The sequence below is a fragment of the Oryctolagus cuniculus genome, chromosome 12 (assembly GCF_051225735.1).
Source record: "Oryctolagus cuniculus isolate XC-2025 breed Fujian yellow rabbit chromosome 12, ASM5122573v1, whole genome shotgun sequence".
Classification (NCBI taxonomy): Eukaryota; Metazoa; Chordata; class Mammalia; order Lagomorpha; family Leporidae; genus Oryctolagus; species Oryctolagus cuniculus.
The window spans coordinates 113,872,706-113,892,621 of NC_142878.1; the positions used below are offsets into that span (position 1 = coordinate 113,872,706).

The 19,916-nt window shown below is 38.3% G+C and overlaps 1 pseudogene; it reads right to left on the reverse strand.

The window, feature by feature from the left end:
* Positions 1–10,225: 10,225 nt before the first annotated feature.
* On the reverse strand, positions 10,226–18,316 carry LOC149123245 (protein BTG1 pseudogene; annotated as a pseudogene).
* Between the last annotated feature and the right edge of the window lie 1,600 nt (positions 18,317–19,916).

Here is a 19,916-nt window from a genome sequence, read left to right on the forward strand (position 1 = left end):
CCACTTCCGCAGGGGAGTGGCACACCGCCGGCCGGCTCTCTCGGGGGCTGCACAGGTGTTCCTTCAGATGTTCCTGGTGCATGGTGTCTCTCTCCTCCTTTATAGTCCTCTTCCACCAATCCCAACTCTGCTACCCACACGCCGAGCACGCTGCTCTCCTCCAATCAGGAGCAGGATCAGCTCCTGCAGCTTGTCAGTCAAGTTGGCGAGAGGCAGCTGCGTAGAAGTTTACTCCTCCCCAGCGCCATATTGTGGGAGAGCAGATGCATAGAATAAGTCTTAATTCCAGTAACTTAGCCTAGTCTCAGTTGCTCCCCACAGGGGACTTCTTGGAACATCATCCCCAGGCAGTTTTAAAAATCAGGAAAGGAAAAGGGACAAGGGTGAGTGGAGGTGACATCACCCTGCAAAGTTTGCAAAGGTAAAGTCATCCCAAAGGCGGTGATCAAGGAATTTAAAATGAGGAGAGTCGCGAGGATATTTTACACTGGAATGTCCGGGAGGCATTCTCCAATTTCCTTTTATGTGAAATTTCACCAAAATCAACCTTTCAAGTGTCCTGGTGATGCCTGCACCTGCCTCAGAACTCTGCCAACAAGTTCATCAACAGATGCCCTTCCCAAACCCTGGACAGAAAAGCTGAGTCAAAGCTGGTTCTTCTCTGATTTACAGAGCTTGTGGTTCTGTATGCCGCTGGGGAGACAGGAGTGATCCAGACCCCCAACAGACCCCAGCTCCTCCTTGCGTGCATGCTGTACTCCGAGTGCAGATTCTCCCTGATCACCCTCCTTTCCTCGCTGCACAACCCGAGGAGAGGAGGCACTACAGCCACTCAAGAGACGGCTCTGGTGCTGAGCCGAGGTCACTGTGCAGAGACAGGGCTTGTCGCCTGTATTCCGGAGCCGGCCCAGCCCTCAGCTGGTGGAGTCTGCAGATGCAAGAGCTCACATGGGAAATCCAAGTCCCTTCACAATCAGTTCCAGCAGGACCACCTGTTCCATCTCCCCCTTCCCAGACACCTGGTCCTAAGCACTCCGCATTCCTTCTTATCAAGTCTCTGGCTTCCTCCTTGCAGAAGGGAGAAAGCTGAGCCACTTCTCCCAGTGCAGCCTGGAAGAGACTGACGTGAGGATCTCGCGAGATTACGTGGTTGCCCCTCCCTCGAGGGGTGCCTGGTTGGACAGTTTGCATGGATGACGTCATAAAGCAATAGCCAATAGCCTGTTCGCTGGCATAGTGGGCGTGGGGGGACTGTTGCCAGGTGAGGGGAGTGAGGGGCTGCGCTGTGGTCTGAGGACGCTTCCTCTACCGCCGATTCCCCAGCGGCCAGCGCCACCACCTCCATGCTCCCGCGCGGCTCTGGTGGTCTAAAGCCACATTCAGGTGATATAGAATTCACTGGCTTACTGGCGTTTTGTCGACTTCTGGGTCTTTGCTTTTCTCCATCTTCTGAAGTCATTTTTCTGTTGTTTGTGTACATTCATGTATATTTAATGTGTTTGAATACTGTTTAAATATATTACATAATTTAAATTTCTATTGTAGATACATGTTTGCTAGTTTGCCTTTTGTCCTTTAATATTTCCTGTTTCTTGCTGTGACTTATAACGATAGTCCACCTGGTAATCTTGCTAAATTCATTTACCAGGTGTATTTGGCTTGGGGTTAGATTGGATTATCTCTCCATATAATGGTGTCATCCACATACATTGAATTTCATTGCTTAAAAGTTGATACTTAAATTTATGCTTCTTTTTTTGCTGTTTGATTTCCCTGAGCATTCCTCCAGTGTAGTGTTGAAGGTAGGGGGAGAGAAGGCACTCCCTGGGGCTGTTCCCAGGATAAAGCTTTCACTGATCCTGTATTACGTAGTGTGCTGTGGTCCATTTTAGACTATCTTGATTACATGGAGGAAGTCACTGTGTTTTCCTGTTCTGCTATAAGTTGATTTACTTTCTGGTTGGATATTGAATTTTATTAAATAATTTTTAATATTTAATCTAAAAGGCCATGTAATTTCCTCGTATTTTTCAACTACATAGATGACTTATAGGGTTTGTTTGAGAATTTAAAAATTCTTCACTTTTTAGTGTTGCTGGCTTGATATTGATCTGTTGTGCTTTCCTCTGATTGAATTCATATAATCATACTTTGCTTAGAATATATGTACCTCAGTTTATGAAAGACATGCTTTTTTACTTCATTTTCACTGCATATCCTGGTCACATTTGCATCATATATGTAACACTGGCTTCCCAAAAGAGATTCAAAAATATTCTGGGTATGTTCACTTGGAACAAGTCAGGGAAATTCAGTGGCTTTTCTCTTAGAAATGTATAATGTTCCATAAGTCTGAACCCAGATTTTTGCTTGTGGAACATTTTTCTTGATTGGTTAGTTTGGAGTTCCAAAAACGTGTTCAACTTATTAAATTATATAGGAATTTTCCTATTTCATCTTATATTTGTGTTTTTGGAATTTGGATATCGAAATGTAGCAGATTTTGAACTCTGAAGTCAATTTTTAAATAATTTTAGTTATATAAGGTGAATAAATTTCATGTATTTCATATATGCAGATTTAGGAACATAGTGCTACTTCTCATCCTGCCCTCCCTCCCGCTCATGCTACCTACCATCCCCCCTGCTTCCTGTCATATTCTTTCTTTTAATTTTTAGTGACACATTTTCAGTTTATTTTATATTCATAAATATATCCTGCCACTAAGTACAGAATTCAACAAATGGTAAGAAAAAATAAACCTATTAGGTGACTTCCCTGGCCCCCGCTCTGTTGCTCTGTTGGGACCGGGGAACCTCGCCCGGGAGCGGAACCCCAATAAAAGCCTGTGAATTAAGAAAAAAAAATCTATTCCTCAACAGTAGAAATAAGGGTCAATAATCAGATATTAAAACATCAGTTTCATTCATATGTATTACATTTTTTGTATTCTATTATCAGAAATCAGAGAAACAAAAATATATTTGTCTTTTAGGGACTGGCTTATTTCACTAAGTATAATGACTTCCAGTTGCAACCATTTTATTACAGAATTCCATTATTTTTTATGGCTGAGTAGTAGTTCATGGTGTGTATATTTAACACATTTTCAGTTGATGTGCATCTAGGCTGATTCCATATCTTAGCTATTGTGAATTGAACTGCAATAAACATGGGGGTACAGATAACTTTCATATGCTGATTTTATTTCATTTGGGTAAATTCTCAGGAGTGGGATTGCTGGGTCATATAGTACATCTATTTTCAAATTTCTGAGGAATCTTCATACTGTATTCCACAACAGCTGTCCTAGTTTACATTCCCACCAACAATGTATTAAGGTAATCCCCCCCCCCCACATCCCCACCAGCATTTACTGATTTTTTGGTTGCTATATTAAGTGGTTCTAAATGTGGTGAGGTAAAACCTCATTGAAGTTTTTATTTGCAGTTCCCTGATGGCTAGTGATCATATTACTTTTTCATGTGTCTATTGGCCATTTGAATTTCTTTTGAAAAAATGTCTGTTAAGTCCTTTAAACTATTTCTTAACTAGATTGTTTTGTTGTTGTTGAGTTTCTTTATCACTTACGTAGTTTGGAAATATTTTCTCCCATTCTGTCAGTTTCTTCTTTAGAGTCAAATTTCTACTCATAAGAATTTTACAAAATCTTAATATCTTGGCGAGTTCTATAAGCTCTGTAAATAATAGCACTGTTTTAATTTCTTAAAATTGGTTATTGGCTTATTAATTTTCTTAATATTTTAAAAAATGTTTTCTTTGCTTATATGTTTCTGTAATACTTTTGTGAAATCAGAATTTAATTGTTGTTTGCTATTGCACTTTCCTGGCTTTATTTAAATATTCTTCAAGCATTTTTCTTTTTTAATTCTTAAGAAGGAAGCTGGGATGATTAGTTTGTGGTGTCCTAACATGTTTACTTAAGGATGCAGATTTTCTCTCAGCACTGATTTTTCTGCAATCCCTTAATTTTCTCACTTTTCCCAGTCTTGTAAGTGCAGGTCCTATCTGCCCCAGTATCTTCATCCCCATGTGCTTAAAGCCATTCAGGCTTCATGTGTCTCCATTCCTATGTCTGAAACCCATGTATTTTCTCCAGTGTCTATCTCATTTAACTGTAACCCCTGTTCACCTTGGTATGTTGCCATTTATAAAATCTTTGACATTCATATCAGCTTTCAGCATTCCCTATTCCTTGTGCTTGCAGTGTGTACCAGCTGCATGAGTCTCCATCCCCTGTGTCTCCAGCACATCTTTCCTTGAGTGTCTCCCTGTACCATGCCAGTTATCATGTCTTCCAGCAGCTCTTAGATGAGTCCAATATCTTCCCTGAACTATGTGCTTTCCTTACCCAGAGTGATCTTTGTACTACCCTGCAGTAACTTCATTGCCTGTGCTTCCAGCTCTTGGCAACCTTTATATACCTCTATGCTCTTTGCCTGAACCCACTGTCATACAGGTTTCTAGAATGCCTCTGACTGCAGCCAGGTTTTTTTCTATGTCCCATGCCCAATGCCCATACTCTATGCATCCCGTGTGTATGCATCTCCTGTTTTCCTCCTAGCATATCTACCCACTTTGAATATTTGGTTATCTCATTAACTACCGAAGAAAAAAATTGATCCTATGTGAGTTTTAGCCATTGTGAATAAAGCCACTATATATATTTCACATCAGTTTTTATCTACTCATGTTTTAAATGTATTGGAACCTGTATGCTGTATGATATGGTGTTACTATGATTGGATTTCTAATAACACATCAAGATGTCTGGTAAAATGTCTGTTGAACTATGTATTCTCACCAATAATGATTAAGATATATTGCTATTCTGTATTCTTGTAAAAAATTTGTGTTGTCATGATAATTTTTAAGTAAAATCATCCTAATATATGATTTTTCCATCTTATTGCTATTAAAATATGTTTTTCCTTAATGTACAGTGCATTTCACTTTATCATAATTCTCTAATATTCAGAATGCTTTATTGGCTTATTTTGAATATGTGTATACATATAAACACATGTATGCTTAAGGTGTCTGTATATTCTATCAGTATTTAAATTGGGAAATTGCCTTTTGTTATTGGATTTTAAAAGTTCTTTTTAAAATTTGCTTGCAATTCCTTCAAATATGTACTTTTCTTTTAAAAAAGATTCATCTATATGAAAGAGAGTTAAAAGAGAGAGAGAGAGAGAATTATTCCATCTTCTGGTTCATTCCCCAGATGGCCACCATAGTCAGGCTGAAACCAGAGCCTGGAAATCCAACCAGATCTCCCACCTGGGTTGGTAGGAGCCCAAGCACTTGCGCCAGCTTCTGCTGCTTTCCAAGGCACAGCAGCATGGAGCTGGATGGAAAGTGGAGCAGTTGGGACTTGAACTGGTGCTCATATGGGATGCTGGTGTCACAGGCCATGGCTTAATCTACTATGCCACAATGCCAGTCCCTGTTTCATCTTCTTTTTAATTGTTTAATTTTAATTTTTTGTTAGTTTTTAACACATTCAATATTCAAAGACACTATTCTAATAGCAAAAAGATAATCTCTTCCTAATTTTAATTTTAGTTAGTTTTAACACATTCAATATTCATAGACACTATTCTAATAACAAAAAATAATCCCTTCCTTTCTGTCTCCCTTCCTCCTTCACTCCCTCCCTTCCACCTCCTTCCTTTTCCCTTTCTTCTTTTTTTTTAGTTTTTGAGATAACATATTTAAAATTTACTTTACAGTAAAAAAGGCTTAATACTTCACCAATAAGTTTAACAATTAAATAGCAAAAAGACCCTAATTTAGTGGGAACATAGACAATAGCTATAAATAATAACAGAATAATAAACAGAGAGATGACCATTTCACCCATATATGATAAAGTAATCACAGATCATTAAATCTACAGTAGTATGCATACCTAACCATTGGTTTGACAAAGGCATAGAACAGTTTTAGAAAAATATATTTGCTACAATACTGATAACACACAGAAATTTCTTTTTTTTTCTTTTTTTAGCTTTTATTTAATGAATATAAATTTCCAAAGTACAGCTTATGGATTACAATGGCTTCCCCCCATAACCTCCCTCCAACCCGCAACCCTCCCCTTTCCCACTCCCTCTCCCCTTCCATTCACATCAAGATTCATTTTCGATTCTCTTTATATACAGAAGATCAGTTTAGCATACATTAAGTAAAGATTTCAACAGTTTGCTCCCACACAGAAACATAAAGTGAAAAATACTGTTTGAATACTAGTTATAGCATTAAATCTCAATGTAGAGCACACTAAGGACAAAGATCCTACATGAGGAGTAAGTGCACATGACTCCTGTTGTTCACTTAACAAATTGACACTTTTGTTTATGGCATCAGTAATCACCCTAGGCTCTTGTCGTGAGCTGCCAAGGCTATGGAAGCCCCCTGAGTTCACTGACTCTGATCATTTTTAGACAAGGCCATGGTCAAAGTGGAAGTTCTCTCCTCCCTACAGAGAAAGGTACCTCCTTCTTTGATGACCTGTTCTTTCCACTGGGATCTCACTCACAGAGATCTTTCATTTAGGTCCCCCCCCCCCCAGAGTGTCTTGGCTTTCCATGCCTGAAATAATCTCATGGGCATTTCAGCCGGATCCGCATGCCTTAAGGGCTGATTATGAGGCCAGAGTGCTGTTAGGACATTTGCCATTCTATGGGTCTGCTGTGTATCTCACTTCCCATGTTGGATCATTCTCTCCCTTTTTGATTCTATCAGCTAGTATTTGCAGACACTATTCTTGTTTATGTGATCCCTTTGGTTCTTAGTCCTATCATTATGATCAATTGTGAACAGAAATTGATCACTGGGACTAGTGAGACGGCATTGGTACATGCCACCTGGATGGGATTGAATTCGAATCCCCTGGTATGTTTCTAACTCTACCGTTTGAGGTAAGTCAGCTTGAGCATGTCCCGAATTGCACATCTCTTCCCTCTCTTATTCCCACTCTTATATTTAACAGCAATCACTTTTCAGTTGAGTTTCAGCACTTAAGAAGAATTGTGTATTGATTACAGTATTCAACCAAAAGTATTAAGTAGAACAAACAAAAAAAAAATACTAAGAGGGATAACATATTAAGCTGCTCATCAACAGTCAGGGTGAGGGCTGATCAAGTCACCGTTTCTCATAGTGTTCATTTCACTTTAACAGGTTTCCTTTTTGGTGCTCAGTTAGTTGTCACCTATCAAGGAGAACAAGTGGTATTTGTCCCTTTGGGATTGGCTTATTTCACTCAACATAATGTTTTCCAAATTCCTAACAGGGATCACTTTTCAGTTAAAATTTAAACACCTAAGAATAATTGTGTGTTAATTACAGAGTTCAACCAATGGTACTAGAACAAAAAAAATACTAAAATGGATAAAGTATTACATTGTACATCAACCATCAGGACAAGAGCTGATCAAGTCACTGTTTCTCATAGTGTCCATCTCACTTCACAAGTTTCCCCTTTGGTGCTCAGTTAGTTGTCGCCAATCAGGGAGAACATATGATATTTGTCCCTTTGGGACTGGCTTAATTCACTCAGCATGATGTTTTCCAAATTCCTCCATCTTGTTGCAAATGACTGGGTTTCATTGTTTTTGACTGCTGTATAGTATTCTATTTTAGCTCCCATGTATAAGGCAGAACATATGGTATTTGTCTTTCTAGGCCCAACTTATTTCATTCAATATGGTACTCTAGAAAATGCTTAATTTCCAAATATTTGTGAGTGTTCTATTGTTCTTATTTCTTTCTGGTCTTTTTTAAAGGTTTATTTATTTCAAAGTCAGAGTTACACAGAGAGAGAAGGAAAGGCAGAGAGAGAGAGAGAGAGGGAGGGAGAGAAAGTCTTCCATCTGATGGTTCACTCCCCAATTGGCTGCAACAGCTGGAGCTGCACCAATCCAAAGCTAGGAGCCAGAAGCTTCTTCCAGGTCTCCCACATGAGTGCAGGGGCCCAAGGACATGGGCCATCTTCTACTGCTTTCCCAGGCCATAGCAGAAAGCTGGATCAGAAGTGGAGCAACCAGGTCTTGAACCAGCTCCCATAAGGGATGCTGGCACTTCAGGCCAGGGCTTTAACCCACTGTGGCACTGCTCCTGCCATCTTTCTGGTCTTATTCCTTTATGGTCTGTCAACATACATTATTGTATTGGGGTATACCTCTTCCTTTAGATCTAATAGTATTTTTCAAATATATCTGGGTGGTCTTTTGTCAGGTATAAATATTTGTGATTGTTATGTCTTCTTGCTGAATTGATCCTTTTATCAAAATATAATGTCCTTTATTTATTTTTACAGTTGTTGATTTAAAGACTGTTTTATCTGATATCAGGATAGCTAAGCAGGTTCGCTTTTGGTTTCCATTTTCTTGGTATATTTTTTTCCAACCCTTCATTTTTAGTCTGTGTGTATCTTTGTGAAGTGATTTTCTTGTAGGCAGCATATAGTGGGGTTGTGGTTTTTACCCGTTCAACCAAACTAAGTCTTTTGGTTGGTTAATTTAATTTAACATTTCCATTCCAAGTTAGTATTGATAAATAAGAACTAATACATGCTATTTGTTGATAGGATAATTATTCTATCTGCTCTGTTGGCGAATTAGGTGGTGTCATGTGCTTTCATGTTTACTTCTAAGGCAGGACACCCTTCGGAATTTCTTGTAAGGCTGGTCTGGTGGTGGTGAATTCTGTTTTTGCTTATCTGGAAAATATTTTTTTCTCCTTCACTTTTAAAGTATAGTTTCACTGAAAATAATATTCTTGGTTTGAAGTGTTTTATTTTTCTTTTAATACTTTGAATATAGCATATCCCTCTCTTCTGGCCTGTAGGGTTTCTGCTGAGGAGTTTGATGTTAATCTAGTACATTTTCCTTTATATGTAATGATGCTTTTCTCTTACTGTCTTTAGAATTTTCTCCTTGTCTTTAGCTTTTGATAATTTGGTAACAATATGCCTTGGAGAAGACCTTTTTTGGTTGAGTCTGCTTGGAGTTTGTTGAGTTTCTTGTAAACTGGAGGTCCATGTCTCTCTCAAGACATGGAAAATTTTCAATTATCTCATTTAGAAGGTTCTCAACACATTTTTCCTTTGCTTCTCATTCAGGAATACATATAATATGGATATTTAGTCATTTATGGGATCCCATATTTCACATAGACTTCATTCTTTTTATTTCTTTTCTGTTTATTTTTGTCTGATTGCCTTATTTCAAAATTCTTGTCCTCAAGTTCAGAAATTCTTTCTTCTACTTGGCCTATTCTGCTATTAAAGCTCTCAGTAAGGAGCCAGTGCTGTAGTCTCATGGGTTAAACCACGTCTTCAGGGCCGGCATTCCATATGGGCACCAGTTGGAGTCTGGCTGCTCCACTTGTGATCTACCTCCCTGCTAATGTGCCTGGTCATTAGATGGCACAAACCCTTGTGCCCCTGCACCCACATAGCAAACCTAAATGATGCTTCAGGCTCTTGGATATGGCCCAGCCCAGCCCTGGCCATTGCAGCCCTTTGGAGAGTGAACCAATAAATGGAAGTTTCTCTTTCTCCTCTCTCCTCTCCTCTCCTCTCCTCTCCTCTCCTCTCCTCTCCTCTCCTCTCCTCTCCTCTCCTCTCCTCTTCTCTCTCTCTCTCTCTCTCTTTTTGTCTGTAATTCTTTCACACACATTTTTTTAAAATGCTCTCATTCATTTTTTATTTCACAATTTCATCTCCATTATTTCTATTTTGTTCTTTTTAAAAAATGTATTTATTTGAAAGGCAGAATTACAGACAACGAGTTACAGAGAGAAGGAGAGGGAGAGGAGAGAGGAAGGGGAGAGGAAAGAAAGGAGGATGGGAAGAGGGAGAGAGAGAGAGATATCTTCTATCCTCTGGTTCATTCCCCAAACAGCCTCAATGGCCATTTATTTAATAAAGAAACTCTACAAAACAAGATAGCTGTCATGATTACTTAGTTTTGGGTTAAGGCAAATCATTTTTATGTAAATATACTGAATAAAAACACAAATAAATACCCCTAACAAAATACTCTGAGAGCAACTTGAATCTTTCCATAACCAGCTCCTGAAAAAAAAATCTGATAATTGTGAGTTACAAATAACTACTACAATTGGATCATGCATGGTAACTGGGAATTTTTTGGTTGAGTCTTTTTTGAAGCCACTGTAAAACCCAGGTACACTATAAGTGAAATTGTACACAGTTATAGCCACTGTGGAAAACAATATGAAAGTTCCTCAAAAAGTGAAAAATAGGACTCATCTATTACTCTTCTGTGTGTATATGCAAAGTAAATCAGTCAGTCATCACCTGGTAGAGATATCTGTGCTCCCATGTTTATTACAGCATCTTTACAGTAACCAAGAAATGAAAACACATTAAATATCCTTTAATGGATGAAGAAATATTACAAAGAAAGAAATGGAGAATCAAATATTTTATAATGGAATGCTATTGAAAGAAAACTATTCAACATTTACAAAAGGAAATTTAGCCATTTGCTACAACATATTTGAATCTGGAGTATAAACCAGATGTAGAATCTTTAGGATCCAAATACTGTACATAGAAACAGTGCAGAACATTGGTTAGTGAGGTAGGATGGGATGATATAGGTCAAAGGGTAGAAATTGTTTTTAATCATTATTTATTTGAAAGTCAGGGACAGAAAAGTCTCCTATATTTTAGTTTATTATCCAAATCTCCACAATAGTCAGGGGTAGGCCAAGTCAAAACAGGTTTTGACTCAATCCTGGTTTCCCCTGTGGGTGACAGACCTACAACTTCAGCCATCACCTGCTGTCTCCAAACATGTGCATTAGCATGACTCCAGAATTTGGTGCAAATCCAGGACTCAAACCCAGACCCTACAGTAACGGATGTGAGCATCTCATGCAGCATCTTAACTGTTCCACCAGATGCCTGGCTTGGGTATAAATTTTTAATTCTGTAAGATTAATCAGCTTAGAGATCTGGTGAACAGCCTGAGAACTCTAGTAAATTATATTATATTATATTATCCTAGAAATAGATTTCAAGTGTTCTTAACATATATTTTAAAAATTTAATGTGAGATAAACATTGATATCATATTTTGTCGTAACATACCACAAAACATGAATTGTAGTGGTATAAATCCATTTTACTCTGAAATATAATTCACTTAACTTTAAGAAATATACATATACATGAACACCTACCTACACATATATACACATTCTTTTAATCTCTTGATAAAATCATTAATAGAAATACTGTGAAAATACTACTAAGCTTTTAAGAAAATTCATACAGTTTTACATTAAATATTTGTGTTCATTGTGTTATCAAGCCTTAAAAATATGTTAAAGTGTTGTACAGAAGTAAATACTAGCAAGTTATCTATTATGTGGTGATTGTATAGAATTAAAATAGATAATTCAGTGTTCCAAAATGAAAATAGAAGGATTACATGACTAGGAATGCTTTGCAGTTTTATGTATTTAACAATTCTCAGATTTTAATGATGTGATGTATTTTAAATTGTAATTTTAATTGTAGGTTTTCACAATCATATAACATGTTCAAATCCTGAATATAGTATTCAGTGGTAGCCATACACAATCCAGAGTTTAGGAAATCAATTATATTTCATCTATATTATGAGTGTTTTTTTCAGGGCCATAAACCAAACACACTAAAAGGGAGAGGACATTTTCTAAATGGAATTATCTCTACAGGCAAACATCTTGGAAAAAATTGTGAGAAACAAAAAGTAGTAATCAGAGAAGGCTTTATAAGGGTTCTGACAGTAAAACTCTTCCAACTTTCAGAGGCCTATCAGCAATTTATTTGGGTTTCTCAGGCCTAGAGTGTTTTTTGTTCTAGTATGAAGGATGCAAAACAAAATGGTAAGATGAAGATATCCTTAACTTGATGCAGGCCTATGTGGCAGCTTTGGGCTGCTTTTCTGCTTATGTGCAGATGTGCCTATCTGCAGGTGTGTGTACTATTTTCTCACATCCCCAATAAATTCTTGTTAATTTTATCACTTGCTCTCAGTTGCTTATGGGAAGTAAGGTCAACACATCAGCTACTCTGATAACTGGGAAGGCAGTGTGCCATCCCATGACAGAAACCCTGTGGTCACCCTGAATGTCATCCAGGACAGGGAGAGGGACAGCAGTAGTCACTAACAAGGCATTAGTCCTTGTTGTCCATTTATCATGGACAATTTTAAGTCCCAGAGTGTTGTGCCCAATCTTCAGCATTACCATTATAAAAATAGCGCATGTCACATTCAATGGCTAACTCAAAAAATGTTGAGAGTATAGCAAAAGAGACAGGGTTCAGAATATCCTATACAATATTCCCACTGGAAAATACTAAAAGTCAAATATTTATTTTTTAAAATATTTTTATTTATTTGAAAGAGTTATACAGAGAAGGAGAGAGAGAGAGAGAGGTCTTCCATCTGCTGATTCACTCCCCAATTGGCCACAACAGTCGGAGCTGCACCAATCTGAAGCCAGGAGCCAGGGGCTTCCTCTGCGTCTCCCACACAGTGCAGGATCCCAAGCCCTTGGGCCATCTTCTACTGCTTTCAGGCCACAGCAGAAAGCTGGGTTGGAAGTGGAGCAGCCGGGACTCAAACAACATCCATATGGGATGCTGGCACTGGAGACAGTGGCTTTACTTGCTACGCCACAGCACCAGCCCCCAAATACTTATTTTTTTTTTTTAAAGTATGTGTTTTTCTAAAAGGCAGAGAGACAGATCTTCCATCTAGTGGTTTATTTCCCAAATGCTCCCAACATCTGAGACTGGACCAGGCTGAGGCTAGTATCTGTCTAAGTCTCCAATGAAGGTGGCTGGGGGCCAAGTACTTGGGCCACAACTTGCTGCCTTCCTGAAGATATCTGGTGGGGCTAAGGGTCTGTGGGCCCCTCAGACATAGGAAGAATGTCCAGCACAATCAAGTTGCAAATTTTTTGCAGGCAGGCTACAAGCTGTGGCTGGAAAACTTGTTTTCACCTGCTTATATCTCCCACATAATAACCTACTGTTCAGTACATGTGATCCTGTAGTTATAGTGTGATCCTATAATTATAACCACAACTTCAAGTAAGTTGCAATCCTCCACCCAGAGTTAGTAGAGGAGTGTCCTGAGCCCTTAAGGGGAATCTGGCTGACTTCAGAAGACCCTCACTATCTCCATGGGCTGCCCCAATTCAATTCACATAGAATATGTGAAGTCCATGTCCAATGGGCATCTCCATAGATTGACCTAATGACAGTAATGCCATAGAAACCCTGGGCACTTTCTGAAAGCCATTGTCCTGGTCGGGCATTCCATCTGGACTCCTCTCAGACTAGATGCTTTGCTGTTGCTTTGCAAACAAAATAAAGCTTTTGCATCTTCTTTGCAAATTGTTTCCCAGATCTTTATTTCTACACTAAGCTGAGGAAAAGAACCCATGGAGCTCGCTCAGTTAACTGCCCTCCACTCCATGACCTATAACACTTCCCAGGAACATTAGCCAAAGTGGATCAAAAGTAAAGTGGCTGAGACTTTAATCAATGCTCTGATGTGGTATACTGGCATCACAAGTAATGACTTAACCCACTATGCCACAATATGGGCCTCCAAATGTATTTAAATAAACTTGTTAAATAAAATCCTAGAGTTACATCATGAGAAAATATTTAAAGTGTAGATTTTAATTAATTTTATTACAAGTTTAGCAGTGACTTTTGGTCCAGATAGTTTCACAAATTGATATATTTATAATAATGCATATATGCATACATATATATTCTATACAACTTCTATTATTGAAATATTTAATATTAAATATATAGCATATTATTTGAATATTTAACCAAAAATTCACCACATAGAATCCAGATGAAAGGTAAAATAGACCTATTAATCTTAGAAACCACACACATACTTAATGTATACTAAGCTGATCTTCTGTATATTAAGATAATCGAAAATGAATCTTGATGTGAATGGAAGGGGAGAGGGAGTGGGAAAGGGGAGGGTTGTGGGTGGGAGGGACGGTATGGGGGGAAAGCCATTGTAATCCATAAGTCGTACTTTGGAAATTTATATGCATTAAATAAAAGTTTAAAAAAAAAAAAAAAGAAAGCATATCTTACAGAAAAAAAAAAAAAAAAAAAGAAACCACACACATGCATACCCAGAAGTGCATATGTTATGAAATCACTTACATATCTCATCTGTTGCACCTTCCTGTAAATGAATAGTAATGTGAATAATAGATTCCTTTCCTGAGTGTGTGCTTCATAATTCAGTCTTCTTCTATATAAGACTTTGTCCTAACAGCTTTAATTGGAAAAGCAGAATTGAATCTTAGAATATCTCACTTTAATAAATCAAAGCATATTTATCATGTTCCAATTAATTTTAAAAAATGAAATTCAAAACACACACAGAATCATACACTTCCTGACATTTTTAAAACATTTATTTTCAATGCCATTATAAGAAACTATTTATTATGGAGAGAAGAAAAATTCCTCATCCAAAATCTAAAATATAGAAATCTATACAACTTTGCTGCAATCTATACAAATTTACACCAGTTCTTAATTTACTCAATAAAACATGATGAACAAAGTTAATGAAATAGGTGGTAGTTTGAAGAAAAGACTTTTGCATAATTAAGTCCAAGGAGAGTTACAAACCAGACCCCTTCTTTTTAAAATTAAGTTGTTTACTCCATCTTAGAAAACTACAAACTAACAAATGTACAGAGAGCTGACTGGTGCTTGTGTTTTCTCAAGGGGTTTTCTCAAGGGTTTTTTTTTTTTTAAAGCCTGCAGCCTTGTAAGGTTTTGGTCACTTGCTACATAAAGGCCAAAAAAAAAAAAAAAAAAAAAAAACCCAGCATATAAGAGCTGACAATTTCCCCAGGTCATGCTTACTAGTTTGTCTTTATGTACATTTATAGATATTTAAGTGCTAGCTAAATGTCTTGTCATTAAATTTCCAGTACCACCATTTTTTTAAAGACATTGATACTTCCCATTGAGCTACCAAAAATTTTCAAGTGTTAGTAGTAAAAATATTCTGCAAGATACACTGCAGTGAAAAATTCATTGAAATACTGATTATCATAAAAGGGACTGATATAAAACTTTAGATATAATGCCTGGGAGAAAATGAAACACAAACTTCACTCACTAGGAAATAAAATGATCATTTATTTGGTCTCAAATGTTACTAAATCACTGAAAGGGACTGTACAAACCATGTCTTTTGGCACTTAAAAATTATTTTATTATTCTATCTTGTGCAAGGTCTTCACAGCTGTGACATGATTTAAGTTCCATAATGTATCCTCAAGAGGAGCTCACCCAAAGCAAAATTCAAATTTGTCCATCCATTATAAGACACCTTTCCGGCCAGCGCCGTGGCTCTATAGACTAATCCTCCACCTTGCGGCGCCGGCACACCAGGTTCTAGTCCTAGTCGGGGCGCTGGATTCTGTCCCGGTTGCCCCTCTTCCAGGCCAGCTCTCTGCTGTGGCCCAGGAGTGCAGTGGAGGATGGCCCAAGTCCTTGGGCCCTGCACCCGCATGGGAGACCAGGAGAAGCACCTGGCTCCTGGCTTCAGATCAGTACAGTGCAGTGGCTACAGCGCGCCGGCCGCAGCGGCCATTGGATGGTGAACCAACGGCAAAAGGAAGCCTTTCTCTCTGTCTCTCTCTCTCACTGTCCACTCTGCCTGTCAAAAATAAAAAAAAAAAAAAGGACATCTTTCCATAGCCTATATTTTTGAAGATTTTTAGTTAAGGAATACAAATTTCATTTGTACAGCTTTTAGGGATATAGTGTTTCTTCCCACCTTCCCACCCACACTCCAATCCCACCTCTCACTCCATTAAAATTCATTTTTATTTGACTTTATATACAGAAGACCAACTCTTTACTAAGGAGAGATTTCAATATTTGCACCCACAGAGACACACAAAGTATAAATACAGTTTGAAGACAAGTTTTACCATTAATTCTCATAATATGACCCATTAAAGGTAGAGGTTGAGCATGGGGAGCAAGTGCACAGTGACTCCTGTTGTTGATTTAATAACTGACACTCTTATTTAAGATGTCAGATATTACCCGAGGCTCTTGACATCAGCTGCCAAGGCTATGGAAGCCTTTTGAGTTCACAATCTCAGTCTGTTTTTAGACAGGGCCATATGCAAAGTGGAAATTCTCTCTTCCTTTCAGAGAAAAGTTCATCCTTCTTTGATGGCCCCTTCTTTCCACTGGGGTCTCACTCACAGCGATCCTTCATGCATAACCATTTTGCCACTATGTCTTGGCTTTGCATGCCTGAAATGCTCTCATGGTGTTTTCAGTCAGGTCTTAGGGACTGATTCTGAGGTCCGCATGCTCTTTAGGGTGTTTGTGATTCTATGAGTCTGCTGTGTGGACTGCTTCCCATGTTGGAACTTTCTCTCCTTTTTAATTTTATCTATTGTTATTACCAGGCACTTGGTCTAATGTATGTGATCCCTTTGACTGACGGTCCTATGTATATGATCAATTCCATACTTAATATGATCACTTTATTACAGAAGATGGGATTAGTACCACCCAGCTAAGTGGGATTTGGAGTCCCATGGCAAGTTTTTAGCTTCACTCTTAGGGGTAGGTCTGTGGGAATGTGTGCTGATATGTACAGTTCCTCTATCTCTCATTCCCACTCTTATTTTTAACTGGGATCTATTTTCAATTGACTTAATACATCTATGATTAATTCTTTTTTAAAAAAATTTATTTGACAGATAGAGTTATTGACAGTGAGAGAGAGAGAGAGAGACAGAGAGAGAGAGGTCCTCTCTCCATTGGTTCACTCCCCAAATGGCCACCATGGCCAGTGCTGCACAGATCTGAAGCCAGGAGCCAGGTGCTTCCTCCCAGTCTCCCACGTGGGTGCAGGGCCCAAGCACCTGGGCCATTCTCCACTGCACTCCTGGGTCACAGCAAAGAGCTGGACTGGAAGAGGAGCAACCAGGACTAGAACCTGGCACCTATATGGGATGCCGGCACTGCAGGCAGAGGATTAACCAAGTGAGCCATGGCACTGGCCTCATCTATGATTAATTTTATGTTAAGTAAGGAGTTCAGCCAATGGTTTAAGTAGAGAAGAAAAAAAGAAAAAAAATAGAGTGAAATAATAAAGTGTTCCTTGACAGTCAAGACAAGGGCTATTCAAGTAGTTGCTTCTCATAGTGTTTGTTTCACTTCTACAGGTTTCTTTTTAGGTGCTCTCTTAATTGTCAGATCAGGGAGAACATGTAATATTTGTCCCTTTGGGACTGGCCTATTTCACTAAGTATAATATTTTCCAGATTCAACCATTTAACTGTAAATGACCACATTTCACTTTTTTAACTGCTGTGTGGTATTCCATAGAGTACATAGCCCATAGTTTCTTTATCCAGTCTTCCATTGAAGGGCATTTGGGTTGATTCCATGTCTTCCATAGCCTATATCTTAACCCGATAGTCATCATATTGCAGTTTTTCAAAGGGTTTTTTTCCTACTCAAGAGAACTCTCCTTTGAGCTGATTCTGCTGTTTACCATTTGCATCTTGGTGCTGTTCTGAATGCTGCCTCCTGCTGGTGAGGCTTCCTACAGCACTATCATGGAGCCATCCTGTCTGACTCTGTAGGACACTTCACAGGGGTCAATTCCAGAGTGCAAGTTCGTGTTCAGGGGGAAGCCTGAATAATTCCTGACTGCTCAGTGCAATCCGAGAATCCAGTTTGCTTGATTCCCATAGGAATATGCTGGTAACCTGATACCATGCACAGCTTCTCTGGGAGCCAGTGGAGTGTGTAATGCTCTGCCCATATCTCCTGCAGGCTCTGGCTGAAGGTCTGCAGCTATTGCTTGCTCATGAGCCTCTTGGCATGGAGGAACGTGGAGATGATGGACTCAATGGTGGCAATATCACCTACCATGAGGGCATGCTGGGTGGTAAAGGGATGCCTAGGGTTGCACTGGGGTGGCTGGGACTTGCCACAGGCTCCCTCACAGGTGAGAGAGCTGAGAGGGAGTGAAGCACTGATGGCTACTGCCCTTACCACCTTCTTTGGAGTAAAAAAGTTATTTTCAAGACACGAGGTGATGGAAGAGAGGAAGAGAGGAGGGATGGTGGCCTCTACCTCCAGCTCCATAGCTTCCAAAACCTCAATAGTGGTGTTTCCAGCTCCAAGCGGGCAGAGCCTAATTTGTATAGTGAAAGACATCTTCAGAGATGTAGGGAGTATTCACTCTTATTAAAAATAGGCCTGTCGTGATATATAAAGTTCTTGAGATGCAAAATCATTTTATGGAGATATTTTCATTTTATGAATATTTGAGCTCCTTTACATTGCAGATAATTCTGAAGGGAAGCAAACAAATTAGTTGTAACACGTGGATCCTATAGGGCTTCAAAGTGATCATGAAATAAAAACATAAATAAAGGGGTTTCGTAAAGTATAGATTTTAAGTATGTTAAGTTATAAAAGAATGTCTAGTTGTTGAAATATAAAACATAAACAGTATGTTATTATCATCTGTCCTGAATGAGTTCCATCTGTCCACCTCAATCACTGAAATATCTCATAACTGCCATGTGTTAGTGCTCTCCTGATGCACAGCTGACATTTGAAAAAATTCTAACCACACAGGGTAGTGTTTTACAGTTTGCATTTGTCAATAAGAGCAGACAAAATAAATAAAATATTTGCATTTATTATTAAAGTAAAAATGTGATAACTTTATTTCCAGAAATGCATTTATAAATTACTAATGCAGTATAATTGGCTGAAATGTAGGTATAGACCAGAGAAGGATCAACCTCATAAAACAAAGAAAATGTTGAACTTACTACCTTGTACGTTAAAAATAATATTGTTTAAATATAGATAAATAATGAGTCTTGGAAAAATATAATACAATTGTGGGCATACAATATGAAAATACATCATTGCCAGAATTTATTGTTAAACTGACAGCATCACTTGCAGATGTTTTCTATGCATAATCAGACTTTTTGATGTAACCGGGATTATATCAATGAAATACATTTTTATCATTCACACAGTATCCTTCAATAAATGGTGTTAGAACTATAAAAATTAAGACAGTTATATGATTAGATTTATTATTATTTGGATAGTTTGAGATCATGTTATTCATGCATGTTTATAAATTATAGAAAAAATGCAAAAGTTTAAGTGTCAAAATATTAACAATTAGCTATATACACATATTTCCATTTTGTGGAATAATTTGTATGTGATTTTATTATTTATTGAAAAATTATACTATGTACAAGTGATCCAACCATCATTATTTGTTTATGTGTATGGTATTTAGAGAGCATGCTAAATTATCACATGCCTTTAAGTAATTTGTAATTCATAGATATTGTGATTTGTATTTACTTTGCTTACATTTGTAGGCATAATAAATCAATTTCCATACTGAAACTCAAGATGGCTAACTTTCAATGATTTCAAGTATTTGTCTTTATGTTTCTAGAGTATATGCATTTAGCTTCCAATCTGCTGGTAACTCTTTTATTTCCTTTCTTAATGCTTTTTTTTTTGACAGGCAGAGTTAGACAGTGAGAGAGACAGAGAGAAAGTCTTCCTTCCATTGGTTCACCCCCAAAATGGCCACTATGGCTAGTACATTGTGCTGATCTGAAGCCAGGAGCCAGGTGCTTCCTCCTGGTCTCCCATGTGGGTACAGGGCCCAAGTACTTGGGCCATCCTCCACTGCCTTCCTGGGCCACAGTAGAGAGCTGGACTGGAAGAGGAATAACCGGGACAGAATCTGGCGCCCCAACCAGGACTA